This window comes from Eubalaena glacialis, chromosome X, assembly GCF_028564815.1.
Source record: "Eubalaena glacialis isolate mEubGla1 chromosome X, mEubGla1.1.hap2.+ XY, whole genome shotgun sequence".
NCBI classification, from domain to species: Eukaryota; Metazoa; Chordata; class Mammalia; order Artiodactyla; family Balaenidae; genus Eubalaena; species Eubalaena glacialis.
In genome coordinates this window covers 8,724,251-8,744,194 of record NC_083736.1, presented here as the reverse complement: position 1 = coordinate 8,744,194, position 19,944 = coordinate 8,724,251, and the positions used below count along the sequence as shown (strand labels likewise).

The window sequence follows — 19,944 nt, the reverse complement described above, 5'->3', positions numbered from 1 at the left end:
TTAAAATTTTTCCCATGTAATTATGCAAATTCACAAGTCTTAGATTTCTTTCCTGAAACCATCAAATAACACTTCAATATGTGGGCTCAGGAGGGTTATTTCGGGGAATAAATAGATGTCATTATGTGTCATTTCGCCCATCAAAAAAAAAAAAACAGTAGCAATTACTGCATTGTAAAAGGAGTAAACTCAAAATGATCTTATTGCATGATCTACTAAAGGCCTGGGAAAGTTGAATAACTATTAGTTACTCTGCTTAAATAAGGCATTGGAGTCTTACTTGACAGAGGTTTGTTCGTGTTCTTTTCCCATCACATGTTCTATTTGCTTCTTTGAAAATAATTTCAAGACAAGTTATATCCTATGCTTCGGTTTTTCTCTCTACAGTGTCTTTATATAATATAAGGTCGGTCATAGCTCATGATATAAAATACTAGCTGTTGACTCACACTAGAAGAGCCAATTTTACAGACTGCCGGGATAAAGATGATTTTAATTAAATCGCACAAATCCCTTTGTACTTCAACCAAACCATACGCAGGCTGGCTGACTCTGAGCCATTCTGGCGTGTGTAGAGTTAACCAGGTTACCGGGCTTCCTAGTTAACTTCTTTCACCAGGAATGCAATTCGTGTTTACCTATATAAGGAAACCTGTTAGGCTGACCTGAGTTTGTCGGATTTTTGCGCGGACTGGGAGGCGTGGAAGAACACAGCCCGGAGAGGGGGAGTGATTCCGAGCTGGACAGAGCAAGCTTCCTGAACGCCCCAGTCATTCAGCTGATCCGAGGCAGCCTGCTTGGAGGACCTACAGGTTTGCCTCTTCCAGATCACAGTTGAGGAACAAAAACCCCGTCCTAGGAAAAATGGGGAAGCCGGTGAGTCTTACCGATCTCTCTCTGCTTGCTTCTGCTAAGGGGCACGCCTCATTGCTCTGACCCAGGAAGCAAAGGGAGAGGCGTCGCTCAGCCTCTAACTCCACAGCTCCTTCCTGAACAAACACAATGCTTCGCAAATACCTCCAGACAACTTTTCCTGCCTGTTTTGTACCCCAAGAATCCACAGAGGCAGTGATTTTCGCTCCTGAGACATTCCAGAGAGTGTTTTTTTTTTACTAGCCAAGAGTTTCTCTCCCACCGCGATGAGCAAACTTTCTCATCTTTGTTGCACTCTGAAAGAGTGGAAATGAGCCCTGGGGTGCTTTGCGAGAAGGCTGAGTCCCCCAAGGAAGTAATAGTAAATCTAAGTGGGGTTCTTAAAACTACAGGCAGTGTGATAGTCTGCAGAAGTGCAATTTGTCACTAAAAAGGCAGTCTGAAGGTATCATTTTTCATTCATGCGGCAGCAAAATCCTTGCATCCTGCACATGTAATAAAGGACACCTTCTGAGACACTGAGGAAAGAAAGAAGCCGAGCGGGGCTCTTTGTTCTAGACAATGTAAAGAAGCCCACTCTTGTATTTTGACAAGTAGCGTATGTCTATTTATACATAAGGCAAGAACGATGAATAAAGGCTTTATGTCAAAGGCATTGCAGTCGATTGAGTTGAATTTTGGCTCTATTCTATACGTAGACAAAAATTGAAATCTGAATGTAATTAAACATGGAAATGTGAAAGTGTTTAACAGACTTGCAGGGGAATTTTAGTAATACTCGGGAATGGTCAATTATCAGAGGCAACTGAGTGAGAAAGAAGAAAAAGCTATTCCAGCTGAGTTCTGGGGCGTAGGTAAAACTTCTGAAAAGAAAGTCGATTTTTTTTTTTTTAATAGTATAGCCATCCAAAGCGGTTTTGGAATTGGGTACAAATTTTTATTTTTTTATGGCAAGGTGGTTTTGTTAATTGAGTGAACTTGGATAATTGTTTTGAACGATTTGACTGTTCATCTCGCAGAGAAATATTGTCGTTTTCTGTCGCAGCGACTTAATCCTAAGGGTTTGGGGAGCAGGCAAGTGGCACAAAGACCCAATTTCCAATTTCTCATATTAAGAAATTATTTTTTTTAATTAATTTCAAGAAAAGTAATCAGCGCAAGCAAGCAGATTTGAGAGAATGGCCACTTTTTTAAAAATTGCAAGTCATGGTCCATTCCCTAGTGAGGCTATTGGTTCAATACAGGGATTGGCAACTGCTTATTCATAAAAACAAAAGTTATGGCCAGTTTTATTTAGCGCTCTCGACTTGAAAAAGCCTTACTGTTCGCGGTAACACAGTTTAAATGAAACCTGCTCACCTCGATGGGAATGAAACCGAGAAAAGCAGCGTGTGTAATACAGTAGATGTCTTAGTAAATAAAATTAATAACACAAGCAGCAGAACTGAGAAGACTAATGCAAATGTTTGAAAGCTTGTTATCTCCTAGGTGCTGCTCAGAAAAACAGGAGTCTTGATATTGTATTGCTTTTGATGGGAATTAGCAACCCAGGGGACGCAAAACACTATTTTAAAATACATGGTTAATAACAGATGTTTACACCGGGTTGTCTCACCCTGCCGAAGAGATGGCCCCAAGCCAAATCAACTAGCACGTCTGCCATTTTTTCTGTGAGTTGATATGTACGCAGTTATTATACACTAATTACATCAACAGCCAAAGGAATATATAACCAGAAAGATAGATAAGTCTCCTAGGGTGAGGAGCGCTGGGGGTAAGCTTGGGGTTTGGGGAATCTCCTGTTTAGAGTTCTCCTTGCCAGTGTCTTATGAATTACTGTCAATGACTGGGAGCCCTGACTCCTGAATCTACTTACCTTTGGCTCCTCAGGCAGCTCATTTGGGGGCAGTAATTGTGATTATTGTATTTAACACCTGGCCATTAATAGAGTTCCAGGAAGATTCCTTCTTGAAGATTAAAGTTATTTCAGTGTCAGAACTAATCCTGCAATGAAAGGCAGGTAGGATGTGGTGGTGTTGCATTAGCTCTTTTCGAGTCACTGGTGCTGCGTGCTTGTGTGGACGTTGGAACCATTCGGCAGCCTCCTTAGGTCTGTGAGATGTTAGTAAGTGTCCTGGTGAAGGAGGATGAAAAATCCTGGGGGCGGAAAAAGAGAGTAACGGAGCATTAATACGGTCCTTTGCTAATGTGTGTTGTGACTCCCCGAAAAAGTGCAGCATATGAAGTATGGTTTGCTGCAAATTTACCTGATGGCTCCATTTTTTCTTGATCATCCCGAGGAACATTCTCTAAGGCAAAGCTTCCCAACAGATGGGCCACAGAGTACTGGTAGATGATCAGTGGGTTGCAGACATGCCCAGGACTTGATCGCTCTTGGCATCTGGGTCATCTAGCTGTGCCTGGGCTGGGCGTATCCCCCTGAAGGCTATCCGTGGACCACATAGCTTCCTCAATTTGCCCCAGTATGTTGTATAGATAGGGTCAATTTCTATATCTGTCATGATGTGTAAAAGCTAGGAAACCGTCTTTGACAATCCAGGCCCAGAATATAGATAGAGCCAGTCAAAATTCAACTACACGGTGTTAACCCGAACCTTGGGGCTCAATGTGATGGAAAATACCCTAATTTTTATCATCTTTCACGCTACGGTGGGGATGTCAAGGTCCTCTGTATGTTATCCAGTTTTCCCCCTTTATTCTATAAAGAATTTAAATAAGTATTTGTGCGTGTGTTGCTGTCGTCGTCATTGTTGTTCTATTCTTAAAGATCTCCTGGAAAGCTGATGGCAAAGTGTTTCCTCCTGGGATCCTTTCTAACGTTTTGTTATCATTTATACTTCCCTTTCTCAAACTGCTATCACAGTGTGTTTGGCTGAGATTCTCCTGCCGCCAGTGTGGCCTAGTCCAGAGGCAATGACATAAAAGAACCTGGTTTCAAAAGTTATTTATCAATTGTAAATTCTTTCCTTAGACCCTGTACCAAATTTGTACACAGGATTCCTATCCCTGGTGAACTTTCTCTGGCTTTCTCTGCCTACCATTTGACATCAATTACCTTTTCAAAAACATTTTGTGTTATTAATTCCTGTTACATTCATTCAGCAAATATTTATTGAGTGCCTTTTGAAGTCCTATGCTAAGTACTCGGGAGGAAAAGCGGGCATACAAGAGACAGATGAATTTAAACCAAATCTTCATGCAACTGATAGCATTTCCGCAAAGAGAGGTCTCATTGCCTGCACGGTGTGCAGCATTTGAAGTATGATTTGCTACAAACTTACTCGACCACTCACTTTTTTGGCTGATCGTCCTGAGGGACACTCTTGAACTCAGAGCTTTCCAACTGGTGGGCAGAAAACAGGTAACACACAGGTCAAGATGTTCATGCTTTCAGTGACCAGATGATTTCCAGGTCAGAAGGTGTCCGGTAGATGCCCTGCAGAGCGTCTCTAAGTGACAGGGAGCTGGATGATACCTATTTATATTTTGCTGATGTATTCTTCAAGGCCACATTTTCTTGGATTGTCAGGGGTTCCTAGGGCACCACATTAAGAAGAGAGGTTTCCAGAGTACTAGGTGACTCGAGAGCTTTTATACTGGCTTTTAACCACTGGAAATTACTAATTGTCTAGTGACAATTCTTATGAGGCTGGCAAGAGCACCATGCTGCTACTTGTAGGGCTGTAGGTGTGAGGCTTAGAGTCAGGGACCGCGAATCAATAACTGGTTTGCGCCAGTAGGATTTTCCAAGTATCTAGGACATTGGCAAAACCAATTTAAAATCTATTTATATTTGAAGAAAGCTTGGCTGGCGAGGTGATAGACACGACTAGACTAGGACTTCTAGTTAAATGTAAAAGTACATTTCCATTTTTTAATTAATTGCTTGCAATCACATGGAAGGGAATCTTCCGTGAGTGAAGCTTTCGGAGAAATTGAGTTACTTTATATATTATTGCCCAGGGTTCAGTTAATTTTGATTTTTATTTAAAAGGAAAATGAAAACGGCTAGCAGTGCTTTGTGGAATGTAGCGTTCTCAGCTATGCTGGCTGCTTAATAGCTGGATCTGCATAAAGATTGGCTCCAAGTACGCACACTGTCTTGTGAGTTGCTCTTCACTTGTCTAAACTTGAGACAGAGATGAAATTAAGCAGAACCCCCTCAATTTGACAGTTTGAGTTTTAACACGTGACAGAATTGGAATTTTGGTCAAAGAGCTGGAGCCAGGAAATCCTGCATTATTTATAGCTATTGTTCTGCAACAGAGGCCTTGGTTATTTAAACCAGAATTATTCCCCCCTCCCCCATGAGTATCTAATTGTGCAGCTATTTCGATCTGTACTGACAGAGTCATCATGTATTGCCTTGGGGAACAAAACAGTACATAAACTACTAGAGAACAGATAACAAGTTTATTCGAACTGATATACTTGGCTTAAAGCTAAGAAACAAAAGAATAGCAGTGTTTCCCAAGTTTCTTCCAAAGTAGTGGATGGTGGCTTTGGCTAAGTCATCTTAAACTTCTCTGGGATTCAATTTCCTCATCTATCACTGGAGACATAAATACACAATTCACTGGACAGTTATGAGTATTGAAAGCACCTAGCACAATGCTGGGCAGGAGGCCAATCAATAAGTATTAGTTGGATCTGAAATGTGTCGGGGTGGATGAGGCATCCTCGAGTAAACAGTTAAGGGGTGGGGACTTCCCTGGTGGTCCAGTGGTTAAGACTCCGAGCTCCCAATGCAGCGGGCCCCGGTTCGATCCCTGGTCAGGGGACTAGATCCCGCATGCCACAACGAAAGATCCCACGTGCGGCAAAAAAAAAAAAAAAAAAGGCAATTAAGGGGTTGAAGAAGTAGAAGACGAACACTGGTGTCCCATATGTCATTTTGCCCACTCGGGGATTTAAAATATGCTTTTCAGTGAAGCATGATATACCTTCTAATGTCTTGTACCAGGTCCTCTTTTCTGATTTGTGTTACCTGTTTGTCCCCTGTAGGTTTTGTGTTTGAGACTCTTCTTCTAAAGGCTTCGGTAGCAATCTATGTTATCTCAAACATAAGTTTCCCCCTTTTAAGGTGTTTTCCCCAGAGTAACACATTTTATAAGCAAAACAAAAAATACTCATTTGGTACGCATTAATTTGACAGCTTGAAAGCTTTCCAACAGGAGTGGTGGGAGAGACTGGGCTAGTAAGTTCATTGATAAAATCCACTTGTTTTATTAACAATAAGTAGAAATCTCCCTGGCTTCAGTTCATAACAGTGGTTTTCCAGGGGTCTTGAGGATGGACTTCTCTAAGGTGTTATGCCCCCAAGGTTATCCTCAGATCCCATTCTCTTTCTCCCGCTCCCCACCCATCACATCCCACCCCAGTGGAATATAACATTTAATCTGATGTCGCTCCTATGATGTGGACGGGATGTGTCCTGTGGGCTGATGTGCCCTGCCAAAAGTTCACTCCTGGCTAAGGCAAGTGGGGACCGTACGGTGTTGGTTTGATGAGGAAACAGGGCAGCTGTATGAGTCAGCTCAGGCTGCTATAACAAAACAGCACACACTGGGTGGTCAAATCCCAGACATTCATTTCTCAGAGTTCTGGAGGCTTGTAGATAGCCGTCTTCTCACTGTGTCCTCACATGATGGAGAGAGAGCAGTCTCTCTCTCTTCCTCTTCTTATACAGGCACTAACCCCACCATGGCGATCCAGCCTTCATGGCCTCATCTAACCCTAGTTACCTCCCAAAGGCCCCATCTCCAATATCACCGCACTGGGGGTTCGGGCTTCAACATATGAACTTGGTGGGGGGGGAGGGTGCACACTTCAGTCCACAGAAGTGGCTTTATCAAAACGTAGATCAAGTGACTCTCTATTTCTGACTTATTTTCACTGAACTTGAGATAACCTCTATTGTAAGATACAGCATTAAGAAAGGAAAAATATTCTTCCATTTAGACCCTAACAGTGTTTTCTTAACATTGAAGCATTTCATGCTACTTTTATTGAAAGAATTCTTCTAGGCTTATTTAGAGCAGTGTTTTACAAAAATCATGTATTCCTCCTGTGCATACATAAAATGGAAAATATAGTCAGGATAAACTTTTTAAGATTCCAACTTTGCTAAATCACTTTTCATTTGGAGTTGTCACGTGTGTGCTTTTCTGCACGATGCCATCATGTTCTGTGCCAAAATACAGCATTTCTTTTTAAAGAGCTTCTCTACTGTCTCTGAGTCTCTACCAAAAGGTAACAACCAGAACTATGTTCCTTCCTCAAATGGTCCTACCTGGGAATGCAGTTATCCCTTCATACCCCCAGGAATATCCACCAAGTGACTACACTTGTCAGTGCGCTCATTCTTTAGCCCTTCTGACACATTTCCACAAATGTGTTAAGAACCAGCACTCTTGGTGGGTTCCATTGATCTCCTAGGTACCTGTCCAGACGACTTTCCTCTAGTCCCACCTGAGCCCTAAGAGGATCTCTTTCTGGCCTGGGGGAAACCCTTCCTCCTTTTCATTTCTTTGAGAGGCTTTGCCAAGCATGTGACTTCTCTTCTCCTAATGTGGGGGGCTTGTTTCAAATAATGCCTAGAACTCAATAGAAGTGACAAAAACATGAACTTCTATGACCAAGAAGGTTCATGGGTGGGCAATGACAATTATATCATGACTGCCCCCTGGGCAGCAACAAGTGGAAGATACATCCCAATGTCAGCCTTGTTAAACTGGAAAGCATTTCCCCCGAGAACTCAGGAAATAGAGTGTATCTCCCCCATCCCACAGGGATGCCTAAAATCTCAGCATTATAGAATGATTTAATTGTCTTTTAAGGTGTCAAGAGTGTTTTAGTAGAAATTAATGGCTCTAGAGAGAGCAACAATTGTAGTTGCCGTATTTACTGCTTTGGCGTGGGTTTCTTTCCCATTAAGATGAAGTAAGACAGCAAGAGCCTGTGAAGATGGGACAAGGAATGGGATAGCGATGAGGATATGGGAATGGAAAGAAAGCAGGAAAAGAGAAAAAAAGGAGAAGCTCAACATTCATTCAACAATATTCATCAAATTCCTGCTTTGAACCAGGCATCATCCTACGTGCATGCTAAGACCGAAGTGGTGCCTGCACTCAAGTACATAGCAGTCTAGTGTAGGAGACAACCGTTGATGACATATCATGCAAACAAGAGTAAAAGTCTGCCTAGAATAAAAGCTATATAGTTATATGTTACCATGAGATTGTACTGGGAGGATTTAGATAATCAAGGGAAGTCAGAGAAAGCTTCCCCAAGAAAGGGGTGCTTCAACTGAGAGGTAGTAGGAAGGGATGTGAGTCAGTGTTTGGAGGGGTAGGAAATGGCCAGACTGTATCAGGGAGTTTTCAACAAAGGATGACATTTGTCTTTCAGAAAGACCACATTGGCAGCATCCTGGAGACTAGATCAGAGGGCATCAGAGTGAATGTGGGTGAGCCTAAAAGAGGAGTCCAGGGAAAGATGATGTCTACTTGTACTAATATCGTGGAGGTAGACAGGAAGAGAAGTGGGTGGATTTCAGTTATATTTCACAGGTGAAATAGACAGCAGTGGGTAATGAATGGGACATGAGCGATGATGAGGGACCAGGAAGCGTCAAGGCAGACTCCCAGGAATTTGGTCCACCTAACTAGAGGAATAGTGGTGTCATTAATGATGTAGGGGACAACGAAAGTTGACCTGGTTTGACAGTAGAGAGAGGAATTATTTGTAGCCTGATGCAGTGGAAGATGCACGAGCTTTGGGGCCGGCAGTCTTGGCGTGGGTTCAAGTCCTCGCTCATCCATTTACTAGCTTTGTGATGCTAAGTCTCTCTGAACCTCAGTTCTGCCACCTTTAAAATGAGGGGAATTCCCTGGCGGTCCAGTGGTTAGGACTCCCCGCTTCCACTTCAGGGGGCACAGGTTCGATCCCTGGTCGCGGAACTAAGATCCCGCAAGCCGTGCAGCGCGGCCAAAAAAGAAAAAAAGAAAATGAGGCCGTAAACACCCACCTCAGAGGGTTGTTGGGACAATCAACATAACTTCAGATATGGTCGAAGGTCCTACCTACATGAGTTACTATTATTATTCCAAAATCGACCAGCAATGAAGCCTAGAGGAAGAGTGGCTATTTTCAAGAACTTCCGAGGGGGTGGGGTGGTGTGTGAGAGTTTTGACAGCTGAGATCTCAACACTCTGTAAGTTTACCTTAGTGAAGTTTCGCCTTGTTGATAATCTACAGGGCAGCTATTGGCTTCAGCTGTCCAGTGAATTCCTTCTATTTCATTCCAACCCCCTCTCCTCCTCTCTCTCAGCCTGGATTAAGGGATCCCATATAGGAATAAGCTACATTGCTTTTCTCAGCTGAGATCCCTTATCACTTGTAAGAGGACTATGGGATTTAGGAAAATGTAACCCGAGAGTTTGCAGTAACAGACGAGCACAGTCGATTAACTACATACTCCCTGTAGGGTTTGGGTGAAGGCTTTCCCATTCTGTTTTTCTAGCATCAGTTTAGCGGGAGCATTTTATACGACATATGTAATTCCGCTGCCCTTGAGTGACCTCAGCGAATTCCATTCTGGCTTCCAAATATTCCCTCATTAAAGGGAGCCATTAGACAGTGAAAGCTGCAGCCATCGGGTTAGGAAAACGCTGCAATGAGCAGGTGAAAGGGCAGAAGGGGTTAAGCCCCCCGTGGAAACCAGGTATTAGCGTCCCTCTCTGCAGGTGCTCTGGCGTTGTAGGATCCTGGTCGCTACCAAAAGTCTCCCCCTGTCGCCTGGTTCCACTTCTTTCCCTCTGTTCTTGACCCACTATTGTCTCTTTATAGCCACATTTATCTCTCACTGAATTATCAGAAAGATTAAGTGTCCCATCCAGACCCCATTCAGTTATTTTTCCATGCAAGAAACATTTATTTTCATACAGAAAAATGGGTGGGAGAGAGTGGGAGGCATTTTATTTCGTTATTTCACTTGTTTGGGTGGAAGAATGTGACACATTTGTATGACTTTTCAGATAACCAAGTTGTGCTTGGTTCTCCATCTGGATATTTGAGAGTTTACTGTATACACCCAGGCAGGGATTTGGGTGTGTGGGAGGAGTGGAGAAGGAAGTGGAGTGGAAACTCTTATCTGAATTAGAAGTCTTAGGCATGCTTTTTTTTTTTTTTAAGGAATTCCTTTATTTATTTATTTATTTATTTATTTATTTATTTATTTATTTATTTATTTTTGGCTGTGTTGGGTCTTCGTTTCTGTGCGAGGGCTTTCTCTAGTTGAGGCAAGCGGGGGCCACTCTTCATCGCGGTGCGCGGGCCTCTCACTATCGCGGCCTCTCTTGTTGTGGAGCACAAGCTCCAGACACACAGGCTCAGTAGTTGTGGCTCACGGGCCCAGTTGCTCCGCGGCATGTGGGATATTCCCAGACCAGGGCTCGAACCCGTGTCCCCTGCATTGACAGGCAGATTCTCAACCACTGCGCCACCAGGGAAGCCCCAGGCATGCTTTTAAGACCTTCCTCTTTCCACTACCTTCCCTGCCTTTATAATTTTTTCTCTGTGTGGTCCATTTTGATGCAAATGCACTTCAAGGTATAAGAGCAATTTAAAAAGGCGATTCTAAATCCGAATTGTATCTCCCAGAGGAGCTGCCTTTCCGCTTCATAAAGACCCACTTGGCTTTGGTTTTGCTGAGTTCAAAGCAGGAGCACTCAGTAGAAACTTCTAATTAGCATGTGCAATAGTAGTTGCTCCAAGTCTGGATGTTTGAGGAGTCACAATGCAATAGCAGGAGCTAGACAGCGTCAAACCAGAGAGAGTTCACTTTGTCTGTGAATGTAGTGACCTGCCAATAGTAAATCATTTGCCAATAGTTCAAAGATAAAGAAGGAACCTGGTAGAATGATCCAAAGTGAAGGTTGCAGCAAAGAGAAAGCACATCAGACATTACAGTGAATGAAAAATGGTGAGAACTTCTGTTTCCAGGCCCCCAAATAAAGTTCTTGCAAAGATAAAGATGTGAGCTTTGCACACCATCAGGCCTTCTGATCTGTTTATCCTGCTCAGGAAGACTGAAACTGGGGAGGAGGAAGGTCTCCGCCAACAGATTGTAGGTCATAAATTAGTTAATAAAATCTGTCCCGTGTTATCTCTGAAGCAGTCTATTTTATATATACTTGTCCATTTGATTTATTTGTTTCTCTGCTTACTCCAGGCTGTATTTTGGTAGCATAAGTCAATATGTGAGTTTTAGATTATACAAAAGTTTATTTTTAAATGACCTGCCTTCTGTGGGGAAAAGAACAGTTGTGTGTGTGTGTGTGTGTGTGTGTGTGTGTGTGTGTCGTATATAACTTATTGCTGTTGATCAGGAGTTTCACAGTTAACTTTAGATGTCAATATATAACACTAGTAATTCCAATGAAACGTGAATATTGTTATATGCCAAAATATATTTATCATAAAATTAATTTTTATTGCTGCTTCCAAGACCTTTTCAGGGCTTATATAGTTCCCGTAGAATATTTCCACATACTACTGTTAGTACACCCAGTTCTTGTTTTATCTATTAGAGTCACTATGGATGATATAGCGACACTCTACGTATCTATGTATGTATCTATGTATGTTACATGTATACAAATGTATGTTTCCCTTTGAAAGTTTGGATAAGCTGTAGCCATTGTTGACTGATTTTTTTTTAAGTCGAATGAAACATAAGAAAAGAAAAGGTCACTTTTTTTTTAAGACCAAATATGATGATTTAGAAGTTATGTGGAAGTCCAAAGAGGTCAGGGGTAAAACAAAGAAAGGAAAAGAAAAAAGAGTATAGGAAAGAAAAGAGTAGCAGGAGATGATAGAGGAAAGGAGCTCTCAAAGCAACAAAAATCTACTCTCCCCTCCCCAGCCAAGTCCACCCTCCATCTATAAACAAAAGCCTAGCAAACAAGCAGGTGGAAGACAAAGGGATCAAGAAAAGAAGGGGCAAGCCACAAACTGCTAGAAAATACTGGGGACCAAAGAGAGAGAGAGAGACTGAGAGAGAGAGAAAGAGAAAACAAAACACAAAAGAAAGGGTGAGAATGAAACTTCACGGGAAATGCTTGCAAAGTTAAAGCAAATGGGCAGGAAAAGCCAACTACAGAAGTAAGTAAGAAATGAGGAGGTAACATTAAAAAATCAAGAAATATGATACGAGACAAAAATGGTCATTGTGCTTGAGTCGGTGGGGCTGAGAAGACATTGTTCTCTAGGTGTCTTGATAAAAAAAACAGGATTAGATGGCACAGAAATGAAAGCGGGCAAGTGATGGAAGACAGCAGGAATCAGGTGAAAGGGGCACTATTGTTCCACGTGACAAGACAGCCAGCCAAGCGGTAGGTGTCAGAGACTGGCTGCGGAATAATGTTCTGGCGGGGTTCATCCTGGTGAAACTGACCCCTAGAAATGGCAGGGCTTGTCTGGTTTTTGTAATTAGTCGTATTCTGTAATAGTAGTGTGAACGCAGTTTGCTTTATTTATTTATTTGTTGGCTGTGTCGGGTCTTAGTTGCAGCATGCGGGATCTTTCATTGCGGCGCGCAGGCTCTTAGTTGGGGCACGCAGGGTCCAGAGCACGTGGGCTCTGTAGTTGTGGCAGGCGGGCTCTCTAGTTGTGGCGTGCGGGCTTAGTTGCCCCGCGGCATGTGGGATCTTAGTTCCCTGACCAGGGATTGAACCGGCGTCCCCTGCATTGCAAGATGGATTCTTAACCACTGGACCACCAGGGAAGTCCCCGCAATTTGCTTTTTAAATGTCCCTACTCAAAAAGGCCAGTGTAGCAGGAATCCCGGCTCCTTAGCTCTGAGGTGCTCCAGAGCTGGTTGGCTATTCCTGATTTAATAAATGATTATTCTAGGGCAGTGGCCCTAGAATTATTCTAGCCTGGTGGCCTAAAGAGTTAATCCTCCAAATGCCTTCCATACTCCCAGCAGTCATTTACTGAGCCAGAAGAACCTAGCTTAATATTTATTGAACACTGTCAATTTCTGAAGGGGAGTGGTGGGGAGAGGGTGTCTTTTCTGAATCCATTTCCACTATCAAGCTTTACCCAAGTACCCGATGCTTGACTCCCTAACTGCGAGGCTTAGAGAGCCTGTGCGTGAAATTCCAAATCCAGTCTCTTGTGGGTTTGGACTCGCTCGTTTATTTTTACTGTGCTTCGCTCATAATAACTTATGTTTGTAATTCAGCAACCCGAGGAATTGTCTTTATGGCACGTTCGGATCTTACAGTCAATCATACGCTTCAAGGTCCATTTCAGGAAATGAGTTTGACATAGCATGTTAACGGAGAATTATTCATTCTTACCTGCAGCAGGGCATGATGTTCAGAGTGGCCCGGGAAAGCTTACCGGTTGTTGAGTCAAAGTTACGCAGCTGTATTTAAAACTCCAGTGGGCAGTTCTGAAGATGGCAAACTTTACTTTGATACCGTGCCATAGCACCTCCATTAGTGCCCTGGTTAGAATGCAAACATCTGCTCTCTTTTATTGCCCATGTGTTACTTAAGATGGTCTGTTTCTTGATGACGTAAATCACTGGAATCAACTGACTATTTTTAAAGACTCTTTTAGTGTTTCCCTGAAACCATCACTCTTTACATTTGTTTAATAGATCATGGACCCTTTAGGTACACAAAAATTGTAAAGATCGTATTTTCTACCTTCCTGATCTTTTTCAAGGATGACATTATGACTCAAGGACCCTGGCCTGCTGTGGAATGCGTTGTCTTTGGGGGTTGTGTGCACCATAGGTTTACATCAGCACATGAGGTCAAAAGAAACCTCACATTTTCATTTACTGAATATGGGACAGCCGACCTACTGGTTTGTGCTCACCGACCATGGCTTTGTGGATTTGCCTAGTTCAGTTTGCCCCGCAAGCGTTTGCTATTTCCTCCCCTGCATACTTATGTTACCCTGACGTGTGCCAGGCTATCTATTTGCCCTCTGGGCTATGCTCGTGTCCAGCACAGATAAGCTTCAGGGCAGCAAGGACCGTCACTTAAATTCCAACAGACTGGCTGTATTCCAGGGCCTCTTGGTGGGCAATTTTATCTTACTTTTATGGCAAGTAAGGGTTTGAAGCCAGTGGGACTGCTCAAGAAAACGAGATCCATGAAACAAAGGCTCTACCGATGGGATAAATAAAACCCATCAATTATGATCCCAGATTTGAAAAAAGACTGGCAAAAGGTATAATGAATACTATAATGGCTCTCCCTAGCCCACTGATTGGAAAGGCTTGGGAGGACATGTCTGTACATACTGGGTCCTGTACCTTGTAGAATGTTACAAAATAGGCCAGATAGGTGAGAGCTCTCATGGCATTCCATAAAATATGGCTCTTAATCAAATCCTAGGATTGCATGGAGGCAGGAGGTTTCCATGGAATTCCCAAGTGAGAATATTGGAAGATGATAATTTGAAGACTGTGAAAGTTCCTGAAATTTGCCAGAGAATTAAGACAAGACTAATTAGGAGCTCTGAGAGACCAGACAGAACAAATGTGGAAATATTAGGTTGTAATGATTTCTATTTGTTTCTTATTCTTTCTGGGTTCCAAATATTGAATTTGTGAAAATGGAAGGGAGGAAATGAGTGTGTACCAAAGGAAAGCAGTTAGGGGTGGGAAAAAACACGCCCACTGCCTCATGACTGGGGAGACAAGAAGAATGGGATGGAGAAATTTGAGGCCATTGCATGGAGTAAATGTAACAACTATAATGGAGTGTTTAAGAAAAAGAATATAGTGTTCTGTAAGTTACAAGTAGAGGGGTGTGAGAAGGGAGATAAATTAGAGTTCAAATTAATTTCATTTAATTAGTCGAAAAGACTAGATGAGTGGTCTTCAAACTTTTTCAATATTTCTGAGTATTCCTTTCCTCCCTCCCTCCCTCCCTCCCTCTCTCTCTCTTTCTCTCTCTCTCTCTCTCTCTCTCTCTCTCTCTCACACACACACACACACACACACACACACACACACACACACAGATGTGCACATGATGCAAATTATTCCCCTAGAAATAAACCAAAATAAAACTAATACATATGTGTTGCTTCCCATCCCAGCTAAGGAAAGATACAGAAAAGAAGAACCCACATTGAAGAACCATCACTAGCTGTTAATGCCCTGTTAGGAAGTGCAGAATGGCATAGAGGTTAGGAGAACAAATTTCTCTGGGGGAGAGGGTGCCCGCTAACAAGCTTTTGACTTTGTTGGTTAATACTGCTTTTACTCCAAATCACTCAGAATTGTTTAGACTTCCTTCAGAGGTCCATGGACTTAGGCGGGACTTGGGATCTCTTTGTTAATATAACTAATGAAAAGGCTTGATAGCATGTTGAGACAGTGACCTGCCAGAGTTGAAGGTGGACATTCATTTTCTACCACCCTGTCTATTCAGTTCACAATGGACAGCTTTATAACTTTAAAGAATCTTTCTGAGACTAGATCAGCCTGGAGCTTTGTATATCAAACGTTACCCAGTATATTTGAATTAATGCTACGAAAATATTCAGGGATTGCCAACAACTGTTGTAACACATGTTGGCTCAAAACTAGTTTTTAAGAGTTTTGCCTGGTGACAAATTCTCTGTGAAATACTTGAACAAATTAAGTACAAAGTTAAAGTTTATTTGGAAGGTGATATTTTACCCAGACTGGTTTTGTATTTCCTCCTGGATCAACAGCATGTTCATCCTTTTAGAAATCTACATGTCCTGAAGACCCATTTCAACAGGGCAAAAACCCTAATCAACAACAAAATCCTGTTCCTGTAAATACGCAAAGATGGCAGCAATATTGAATGAAGGAAATGAATATCTGTAGCCATTTCCTCTTCCTGTCACTCTCAAGGAAATGTTCTTCGGATGGGAAAGAAAACCATGTTGAAGTCATCCTAAGGTTATTAATAATTGTAGATTTCCAAAGTACTTCATTGCTGAAGTCTTCTTATCATAAACGCTTCATTTCACTTTTTCCTCCTCTTAAATGCCGAGGCACAGATGAATGATTTATTTGCTTGTTTTACTGAAAGGTAGTTTACAAAATTTGTATCCCTCTGTAGTGTTGTATAACAAAGAACACTGAGGAGAACACTTAGAATTTCCCGTCCTTCAAATGAGCTGTATGAAAATTCAAGAGCACAAATCTCCCTTCCTAAGTGATCTCAGATCCTTAAGTATACATGTGTTTTCCTTTACATATATCTGATCCTTCAGGAGTGCTTATTTGTCATAATATCTTTCTGTGGTCGTGTCAGTTACTCTCACTCTTACAGAATAACCAACAGGCAGAACAGTCTAAAAGTTCAACTTCAAACAAAGAGCTTGAGACATCCCTGCCTTAATGCCAGAATTTGGATCATCTGGTAAGACTGTGTAATTTGGTTTCTTAACTAGAAAAATTGTAGAAGCAGAAGCTGGGGCCTGCCAGCTTTATTGTTCCATGAGTGACCCTTCTGAAAGAAGGTACCTCTGTCACAGGGCACCTTTGTTTACTCACAAGCCTCCCCAGACACGCTCTCAAGTTCCATTTTGTAGGTAATAATATTTTTTAAACAGTATTCCAGATGGCACCTATGAAATTAGCTTTTCCCACATGCACGTGGAAATAATGTCCCCAGTAAAATTATTTGGAGTCAATGCAGTAACACCAAAGATGTGATTTCATTGGTTGTTGTTGTTGTTTATTCAACAATTTCTGCAAGTCCTTTGTGTTCAGGGAAATCTGCTGGATACTTAAGGATAGTCAGAATGTTTTCGCGATTCCAGAATCTTCTACAACCTTCAAGTGCACTGTTCAGTGGAGGACGAAACCACTATAATATAAAGCACAAACCATTCATTTGTTCAACAACCATTTATTAGGCTATGGAGACACACGTTTCCTGCCCTCAAGGAAATTACAGTTTGATAAAGAATTTTAAATAGGTGCTAAGTAGAAGCACAAACTGAACATTTTCATTAGAAACATAACGTACATATAGCACGTGTGAAGAGAGCTATGATCTGTTGAGTGTCAGAAATAACAACTCTGGCTTATGCTTGTATCAATATTGACCTAGTAAAGACTCTGTAATTGACAGAAAAGGACTGAAACTGTTTTGTTGGCTGTTTTTTTTTTAAAACTTATTTGCAAGCTATGGCTTCCGTTTCCATTGTCTACTTGAAATATAGTTTTTTTTTTTTTTTTTTTTTTTTAAACATCTTTATTGAAGTATAATTGCTTTACAATGGTGTGCTAGCTTCTGCTTTACAACAAAGTGAATCAGTTACACATATACATATGTTGCCATATCTCTTCCCTCTTGCATTTCCCTCCCTCCCACCCTCCCTATCCCACCCCTCTAGGTGGTCACAAAGCACCGAGCTGATCTCCCTGTGCTATGCGGCTGCTTCCCACTAGTTATCTATTTTACATTTGGTAGTGTATATATGTCCATGACACTCTCTCACCCTGTCACATCTCACCCCTCCCCCTCCCCGAAATATAGTTTTGAAGTAGTTGTACCACTGCTGAAGCTTTAGTGAGCTTGAGCATCTCCAGGCAAACGCTAGTAAAGAAGCAGATGGCTGGGCTTTACCTGCAGCAATTCTGATTCGACCGGTCTGGGGGCGGGGCCTGAGAGTCTGCATTCCACACAAGTTTGCAGGTGATGCTGCTGGTCCAAAGACCCTATTTTGAGGAGAACCAGTTTAAGATATGGACACACTGTTGCAATGCCTCCTAGATTCTGAGGAGAGAGTGAAACATGTAGGGAATCTGCAGTTCTGGTCATGGCCATTGGAGTGAAAAAACCAATTGTCCCAACTCATGTAGAAATGAAATAAATTCTTCTTTGGACCGTTCAGGACCTCAGAAGTTGCCCGGTAAGGCTTTAGATCGGAGGAATTGTTAACTTATCCAAACTAGTTCAACCCTCCCTAATCAGTAGAATCAACTTGTTAACCGTGCAGCCGCATAACCCCTGGGGGCCTGATGCAAAGGGTTTGTTTGCTGTGGTCACAGAGCATTCAGAGTTTCCACTTTCCACACACACCCGGGGGGGATCACACTTTGCTGTCCCTGATCACTCGCCCACACCGTGAGGCAGTTTCAAGTTTTGAGTGGAGAAGCCACACAAGACCCAATTGAGTGGGGCCGTGTCAAGGACGGATGGTTGGATGTGAGCTCACAACATCCCCAAGGGCCAAGAAAATCATGTCCTTTCTCCTGTGATGAGAGACACCCCATCTTTGGCCGTTTCCATTTGTGATTTCACTGGTGCAGCGTGATAGGAAGAGAGCGTTAAATGGCAAGACAGAAGCGATTTCTTGTCCTGGCTTACCCTGCACTGACCATTCTGTAACTTGTGACTTTTTGGGGTCAGTTCAGTCCTCTAGTCTGGAGTTCCTGGGTCTATAAGATGGGAGTGCAAGGCGGCAGGAAATTTTTAAAGGGCCTTTACCACGCCGTCATTTGTTATTGAGTATTTTTGAAATAATGTTTTAAAAGCTTATTTTGAAACATGCTCAAAGGGAATTTTTAAAAAGTAATAGTATGAAATTACCATATAGCCCAGAAATTGCACTCTTGGACATTTATTCCAGAGAAATGAAATGTTCACTTAAAAACCTGTACACAAACATTCATAGAAACTTTATTCATGTTAGCCTGAACCTGGAGAGAACCCAAGTGTCCTTCAACAGGTAGAGCATTAAAGAAGCTTTGGTACATCTACACCATGGGACACTACACAACAGTAAAAAGGAATGAACTACTGATACATTCAACAACCTGGATGAATCTCTAGGGAATTATTCTGAGTCAAAAAAAGCCAGTCCCCAAAGGTTATATACTGTATGATTCTATTTATATAACGTTCTTTAAAAAGACAAAATTTCGGAAATGAAGAGCCGGTTAGCGGTTGCCAGGGGTTAGGGATGGAAGGGAGGGAGGGAGGTGTATGTAGTTACAAAAGGGTAACACAAGGAATCCTTGTGGTGATGGTACTATTCTGCATCTTGATCCTGGTGGCAGATATACAAATCTGTACATGTGATAAAATTGTATAGAACTAAATACACACACACACACACACCAATACAAGTAAAACAGGGGAAATCTGAATAAGATCAGTAGATTATATCAATGTCAGTATCCTCCTTGTGATATTATACTATCGTTTTACAAACTATTACCATAAGAGGAAATTAGGCAAATGGTACAAGGAGTTTCTTTGTGTTGTTTCTTACAACTGCATGTGAATCTATATTTACCTCAATGAAAATTTCAAGTAAAAAATAGCTTTTAAAAAAGTCATACACACAGAGAACTCTACTCAATATTCTGTAATAACCTATATAGGAAAAGAATCTAAAAAAGAATGGATGTGTGTATAACTGAATTACTTTGCTGTACACCTGAAACTAACACAACATTGTAAATCAACTATACTCCAATAAAAAAAATAATAATAATAAACCCCAATTTTGGATTAAAAAAAACCTAAGGAAATAATTTTTTTAAAAAGTCACACAGAACCTTATTTCCTGTGAGCCACTCTAGAAACCCAAAATTGGTGTTACTAGGATTTTTTTTTTTAATTTTTATTGGAGTATAGTTGATTTGCAGTGTTGTGTTAGTTTCAGGTGTACAGCAAAGTGAATCTGTTATACATATATGGTGTTACTATGATTTAAAATGCCTAGTTACACTTAGTAGTTTTCGTTAATTAGTTGTAAACAGATCTTCTGTTCTACTTTTGTAAATTTTCCAGAAGTAAACTATGGAACATACATGAAACAATAAAGTATGATCCTCTACAGCAGGTATTGGCAAACTGTGACCCACAGGCCAAATCCAGGTCTCCACACCTGTTTTTGTGTGGCCCACGAGCTAAGAATGGTTTTTACATTTTTTTAATTCAAAAAAAATTCAAAAGAAGAATAATATTTTGGGACAAGTGAAAACTATATGAAATTCATGAATAGTTTGATTGGCACATA

General features: G+C 41.6%; 1 protein-coding gene across 1 annotated transcript in view; it reads left to right on the top strand.

The window, feature by feature from the left end:
• The first annotated feature begins 705 nt into the window (after positions 1-705).
• Positions 706-19,944, top strand: part of MID1 (midline 1) — a 376,934-nt gene continuing 357,695 nt past the window's right edge. The window contains exon 1 of the mRNA XM_061178725.1: positions 706-876. The gene's annotated coding sequence lies outside the window, so the exon portion shown is untranslated. The remainder of the gene's footprint in view (positions 877-19,944) is intronic.